The sequence below is a fragment of the Hemiscyllium ocellatum genome, unplaced genomic scaffold (genome assembly GCF_020745735.1).
Source record: "Hemiscyllium ocellatum isolate sHemOce1 unplaced genomic scaffold, sHemOce1.pat.X.cur. scaffold_1564_pat_ctg1, whole genome shotgun sequence".
In the NCBI taxonomy this organism is placed as follows: Eukaryota; Metazoa; Chordata; class Chondrichthyes; order Orectolobiformes; family Hemiscylliidae; genus Hemiscyllium; species Hemiscyllium ocellatum.
The window spans coordinates 55,001-62,500 of NW_026867810.1; positions in this window are offsets into that span (position 1 = coordinate 55,001).

A 7,500-nucleotide genomic window follows, 5' to 3' on the forward strand; every position below is an offset into this window, starting at 1 on the left:
TAACCAGCGACACTTAGAATATTTTTGAAGCAGTACAAATCAGTAACCAGCGACACTTAGAATATTTTTGGAGCAGTACAAATCAGTAACCAGCGACACTTAGAATATTTTTGAAGCAGTACAAATCAGTAACCACTGACACTTAGAATATTTTTGAAGCAGTACAAATCAGTAACCAGCGACACTTAGAATATTTTTGAAGCAGTACAAATCAGTAACCACTGACACTTAGAATATTTTTGAAGCAGTACAAATCAGTAACCAGCGACACTTAGAATATTTTTGGAGCAGTACAAATCAGTAACCACTGACACTTAGAATATTTTTGAAGCAGTACAAATCAGTAACCAGCGACACTTAGAATATTTTTGAAGCAGTACAAATCAGTAACCACTGACACTTAGAATATTTTTGAAGCAGTACAAATCAGTAACCTGACACTTAGAATATTTTGAAGCAGTACAAATCAGTAACCAGCGACACTTAGAATATTTTTGGAGCAGTACAAATCAGTAACCACTGACACTTAGAATATTTTTGAAGCAGTACAAATCAGTAACCAGCGACACTTAGAATATTTTTGGAGCAGTACAAATCAGTAACCACTGACACTTAGAATATTTTTGAAGCAGTACAAATCAGTAACCAGCGACACTTAGAATATTTTTGAAGCAGTACAAATCAGTAACCACTGACACTTAGAATATTTTTGAAGCAGTACAAATCAGTAACCAGCGACACTTAGAATATTTTTGAAGCAGTACAAATCAGTAACCACTGACACTTAGAATATTTTTGAAGCAGTACAAATCAGTAACCAGCGACACTTAGAATATCAGTACAAATCAGTAACCAGGACACTTAGAATATTTTTGGAGCAGTACAAATCAGTAACCAGCGACACTTAGAATATTTTTGAAGCAGTACAAATCAGTAACCTGACACTTAGAATATTTTTGAAGCAGTACAAATCAGTAACCAGCGACACTTATATTTTTGAAGCAGTACAAATCAGTAACCACTGACACTTAGAATATTTTTGAAGCAGTACAAATCAGTAACCGGACACTTAGAATATTTTTGAAGCAGTACAAATCAGTAACCAGGACACTTAGAATATTTTTGAAGCAGTACAAATCAGTAACCACTGACACTTAGAATATTTTTGGAGCATTTCAGTAACCAGCGACACTTAGAATATTTTTGGAGCAGTACAAATCAGTAACCAGCGACACTTAGAATATTTTTGAAGCAGTACAAATCAGTAACCAAGTGCATTTTTGAATTGGTTACTGATTTCTCCGTTGAAGTTGGGGCTGCGGTTGGCTTCAGTTAGTGGTGGGGGCTTAATTTTCGCCGAGGGGAGCGTGTCCCGGTAGTGTCTCCGAGGAAGTGGTACCTATTGAAGGGGGTGTTTCTGAATTTGGGCCCTTTTTGAGTGGCATTGCCGGATGGGTTTTGTGTTGAAGGCTTCCAAATCGGGTAGCTCAGCCGGATTTGACCCGGCGGTTCTACCGACTGTCACGCCTTCGAGGGGGGACTGTTGTCTAAGTTCAGGCCGAATTTGGTGAATTTCCTAAGTCGGGAAGTGGTCCAAACGGGTTTGGGAGTGAACCTGACAGCTCATACCAACTTTGGGGCTTCCAAGCCGGGTAGCACAGTCGGATTTGATCCGGCGGTTCTGCCGAATGCCTGGGCTTCGAGGGGGGCCTGCCCTCTGAGTTCAGGCCGAATTTGGTGAATTTCCTAAGTCGGGAAGTGGTCCAAACGGGGATGGGAGTGAACCTGACAGCTCATACCGACATTGGGGCTTCCAAGCCGGGTAGCTCAACCGGATTTGACCCGGCGATTCTGCCGACTTCCACGCCTTCGAGCGGGGACTCTCCTCTAAGTTCAGGCCGAATTTGGTGAATTTCCTAAGTCGGGAAGTGGTCCAAACGGGGATGGGAGTGAACCTAACTGCTCATACCAACTTTGAGGCTTTGGGGCCGGGTAGCACAGTCGGATTTGACCCGGCGGTTCTGCCGAATGCCTGGCCTTCGAGGGGGGCCTGCCCTCTGAGTTCAGGCCGAATTTGGTGATTTTCCTAAGTCGGGAAGTGGTCCAAACGGGGATGGGAGTGAACCTGACAGCTCATACCGACTTTGGGGCTTCCAAGCCGGGTAGCTCAACCGGATTTGATCCGGCGGTTCTAGCGACTGCCACGGCTTCGAGGGGGGACTGTTGTCTAAGTTCAGGCCGAATTTGGTGAATTTCCCGAGTCGGGAAGTGGTCCAAACGGGGATGGGAGTGAACCTGACAGCTCTTACCGACATTGAGGCTTCGGGGCCGGGTAGCTCAGTCGGATTTGACCCGGCGATTCTGCCGACTTCCACGCCTTCGAGCGGGGACTCTCCTCTAAGTTCAGGCCGAATTTGGTGAATTTCCTAAGTCGGGAAGTGGTCCAAACGGGGATGGGAGTGAACCTGACAGCTCTTACCGACTTTGGGGCTTCCAAGCCGGGTAGCTCAACCGGATTTGATCCGGCGGTTCTAGCGACTGTCACGCCTTCGAGGGGGGACTGTTGTATAAGTTCAGGCCGAATTTGGTGAATTTCCCGAGTCGGGAAGTGGTCCAAACGGGGATGGGAGTGAACCTGACAGCTCTTACCGACTTTGGGGCTTCCAAGCCGGGTAGCTCAACCGGATTTGATCCGGCGGTTCTGCCGACTGTCACGCCTTCGCGGGGGGACTGTTGTATAAGTTCAGGCCGAATTTGGTGAATTTCCCGAGTCGGGAAGTGGTCCAAACGGGGATGGGAGTGAACCTGACAGCTCTTACCGACTTTGAGGCTTCGGGGCCGGGTAGCTCAGCCGGATTTGATCCGGCGGTTCTGCCGACTGTCACGCCTTCGAGGGGGGACTGTCCTCTGAGTTCAGGCCGAATTTGGTGAATTTCCCGAGTCGGGAAGTGGTCCAAACGGGGATGGGAGTGAACCTGACAGCTCATACCGACTTTGAGGCTTCCAAGCCGGGTAGCTCAGCCGGATTTGACCCGGCGATTCTGCCGACTTCCACGCCTTCGAGGGGGGACTGCCCTCTGAGTTCAGGCCGAATTTGGTGCATTTCCCGAGTCGGGAAGTGGTCTCTGTCACAACGGGGGCAAGTGTCTGAAGAGGTAAAGTGAGTAACCAGCACAGCTTAGGGAAGGGTTCCAAAGTTCTCAACAATGTGAATTCGGTTACCAGGAAAGCTTAGGAAAGTTGCCTGACTGTCCCAAACGAATGAACTGCAAAACTTAGGGAACATGCCCGAAGATGCTTAAAAGTGTGAAATCAGTAAGCAGGAAAGCATAGGAAAGTGCCTGAAAGTGCTAAATGAGTAACATGAAAAACGTAGAAAAATGCCCGAAAATGTTTAAAAGTGTGAACTCAGTAACCAGCAAAACTTAGTAAAACGTTGGAAAAGCAGAAATGAGTAACCAGAAAAACTTAGAAAAATGTTTGAAAATGAGAAATGAGTAACCAGAAAAACTTAGAAAAATGTTTGAAAATGAGAAATGAGTAACCAAGAAAACTTAGAAAAATGCCCAAAAAGAAGAAATCAGTAACCAGAAAAACTTAGAAAAATGTTTGAAAATGAGAAATGAGTAACCAGAAAAACTTAGAAAAATGTTTGAAAATGAGAAATGAGTAACCAAGAAAACTTAGAAAAATGCCCAAAAAGAAGAAATCAGTAACCAGAAAAACTTAGAAAAATGTTTGAAAATGAGAAATGAGTAACCAAGAAAACTTAGAAAAATGTTTGAAAAAGAGAAATGAGTAACCAAGAAAACTTAGAAAAATGCCCAAAAATAAGAAATCAGTAACCAGAAAAACTTAGAAAAATGTTTGAAAATGAGAAATGAGTAACCAAGAAAACTTAGAAAAATGCCCAAAAAGAAGAAATCAGTAACCAGAAAAACTTAGAAAAATGTTTGAAAATGAGAAATGAGTAACCAAGAAAACTTAGAAAAATGCCCAAAAAGAAGAAATCAGTAACCAGAAAAACTTAGAAAAATGTTTGAAAATGAGAAATGAGTAACCAGAAAAACTTAGAAAAATGTTTGAAAATGAGAAATGAGTAACCAAGAAAACTTAGAAAAATGCCCAAAAAGAAGAAATCAGTAACCAGAAAAACTTAGAAAAATGTTTGAAAATGAGAAATGAGTAACCAAGAAAACTTAGAAAAATGCCCGAAAAGAAGAAATCAGTAACCAGAAAAACTTAGAAAAATTTTCGGCCAAGTGTGAAAAATATTCTAAGTGTCAGCGGAGGAAAATGCCGAAGCATCGGGAAAGATTCAAAAACTCATGCCGAACATGAGTTCCGAAGTGCCGGAGGAACTGGGCGAATTGAGCCCGGCGGTTGGCCAGATGTCGTTTTGAGTCTGCAGCCCGAAAACTTTAACTTTGTCTGCCGCGGAAGTCTGGACCGGGAAAAATCCAAACGGTTTTGCCGGGTTCGAGTTCCAGAGCGAAGCAGTCGAATTTGAAATTCAGACCCATTCAGTGCCACTTGACATTGTGACACAGTGAGGTTGGCGGGGTACCCGGAGATTTCTGGGAACACGATTTTTAGAACAAAATGGCGGCGCGGGACCACTTTGAAAGGCATCCGAAAAACGGTTCCGCGGGCAGAGCACTTGAATGACAGGCCTGTGTGCATGCCCAAGAGCTCTCGGAAGTCTAATTTTTGACACTTTGTCAAATTTTCGACAGACTTACCCAACTCTTGCTGCCTGTTCTAAGAATCAGTCAGAGGCCTGTGCGGCGGTCTCTTGACACTTTGGAGGGCGGGCAAACCCCACGTTGACTCCGGCCGTCCCTCCAAAAGGCACTTGCTATTGGGGGAAAGGATTGCAAGTAGCCTGGTTCCCGTGGGAGCGGCCAGGAAGGGTGCAGGCTGGCCCTTGCCTGAGCATTCCCAAAACCCTCTTCCGCTGAGAGCAGACCTCGCACGCCGCACTACCGGCTCTGGGAGTGGTTGGCCGCTATTGTACATAGTCCGGTCCTTCCTCTGCCACCCGGCAAGTGCGATGGCTCTGCCGCCCTGCGGTGCTCGTCACCCAGGTTTGGGGAACACGATACTTAGAACATGTTGGCGGCTCGGGACCTGCAGGCGAAAGGGGCCCCGTGGTGCTGAGCACATCGACCTCGGGTCTCAGTGCAAGCCGGAGAGTTCGCGGAAGTCTTAAAAGATTTTGACATCTGCTCAATTCTTTGACAGGCTTGCCTGACTCTTTCCGTCCGTTCTAAGAATCAGTCGGAGGCCGGGGCGGGGACGGTCTCTTGACACACGGAGGGTTGGCTTCCCTCCTCAGGTGTTTGTGTCGAAAATGAAGGCGAGAGATGCAAGCGTCCTGGTTCCCCTGGGTGCTGCCAGCAAGGGTGCAGGCTGACCCTTGCCTGAGCACTCCCAAAAGCCTCTTAAGCTGAGAGCAGGCGCCGCACTACCGGCTCTGGGAGTCGTTGGCCGCTATTGTACATAGTCCGGTCCTTCCTCTGCCACCCGGCAAGTGCGATGGCTCTGCCTCCCTGCGGTGCTCGTCACCCAGGTTTGGGGAACACGATACTTAGAACATGTTGGCGGCTCGGGACCTGCAGGCGAAGGGGGCCCCGTGGTGCTGAGCACATCGACCTCGCGTCTCAGTGCAAGCCGGAGAGTTCGCGGAAGTCTTAACAGGCTTGCCTGACTCTTTCCGTCCGTTCTAAGAATCAGTCGGAGGCCGGGGCGGGGACGGTCTCTTGACACACGGAGGGTTGGCTTCCCTCCTCAGGCGTTTGTGTCGAAAATGAAGGCGAGAGATGCAAGCGTCCTGGTTCCCCTGGGTGCTGCCAGCAAGGGTGCAGGCTGACCCTTGCCTGAGCACTCCCAAAAGCCTCTTAGGCTGAGAGCAGGCGCCGCACTACCGGCTCTGGGAGTCGTTGGCCGCTATTGTACATAGTCCGGTCCTTCCTCTGCCACCCGGCAAGTGCGATGGCTCTGCCTCCCTGCGGTGCCCGTCACCCAGGTTTGGAGAACACGATACTTAGAACATGTTGGCGGCTCGGGACCTGCAGGCGAAAGGGGCCCCGTGGTGCTGAGCACATCGACCTCGCGTCTCAGTGCAAGCCGGAGAGTTCGCGGAAGTCTTAACAGGCTTGCCTGACTCTTTCCGTCCGTTCTAAGAATCAGTCGGAGGCCGGGGCGGGGACGGTCTCTTGACACACGGAGGGTTGGCTTCCCTCCTCAGGCGTTTGTGTCGAAAATGAAGGCGAGAGATGCAAGCGTCCTGGTTCCCCTGGGTGCTGCCAGCAAGGGTGCAGGCTGACCCTTGCCTGAGCACTCCCAGAAGCCTCTTAGGCTGAGAGCAGACGCCGCACTACCGGCTCTGGGAGTCGTTGGCCGCTATTGTACATAGTCCGGTCCTTCCTCTGCCACCCGGCAAGTGCGATGGCTCTGCCTCCCTGCGGTGCCCGTCACCCAGGTTTGGAGAACACGATACTAAGAACATGTTGGCGGCTCGGGACCTGCAGGCGAAAGGGGCCCCGTGGTGCTTAGCACATCGACCTCGCGTCTCAGTGCAAGCCGGAGAGTTCGCGGAAGTCTAAAGCTTTTGACATTCGCTCAAAGCTTTGACAGGCTTGCCCGACTCTTTCCGTCCGTTCTAAGAATCAGTCAGAGGCTGGTGGGGAGGTCTCTTGACGCAAGGGGAGGGGTGGCGTCCCTCCTCAGGCGCTTGTGTCGAAAATGAAGGCGAGAGATGCAAGCGTCCTGGTTCCCCTGGGTGCTGCCAGCAAGGGTGCAGGCTGACCCTTGCCTGAGCACTCCCAGAAGCCTCTTAGGCTGAGAGCAGACGCCGCACAACCGGCTCTGGGAGTCGTTGGCCGCTATTGTACATAGTCCGGTCCTTCCTCTGCCACCCGGCAAGTGCGATGGCTCTGCCTCCCTGCGGTGCCCGTCACCCAGGATTGGAGAACACGATACTAAGAACATGTTGGCGGCTCGGGACCTGCAGGCGAAAGGGGCCCCGTGGTGCTTAGCACATCGACCTCGCGTCTCAGTGCAAGCCGGAGAGTTCGCGGAAGTCTAAAGCTTTTGACATTCGCTCAAAGCTTTGACAGGCTTGCCCGACTCTTTCCGTCCGTTCTAAGAATCAGTCAGAGGCCGGTGGGGAGGTCTCTTGACGCAAAGGGGAGGGGTGGCGTCCCTCCTCAGGCGCTTGTGTCGAAAAATGAAGGCGAGAGACGCGAGCGGCCTGGTTGCTTTGGGTGCTGCCAGGAAGGATGTGGTCTGACCCTTGCCTGAGCACATCCAAAAGCATGTGATGTTGAGAGCAGACCTCGAGCCCCGCACAACCGGCTCTGGGAGTCGTTGGCCGCTATTGTACATAGTCCGGTCCTTCCTCTGCCACCCGGCAAGTGCGATGGCTCTGTCGCCCTGTGGTGCCCGTCACCCAGGTTTGGGGAACACGATACTAAGAACATGTTGGCGGCTCGGGAC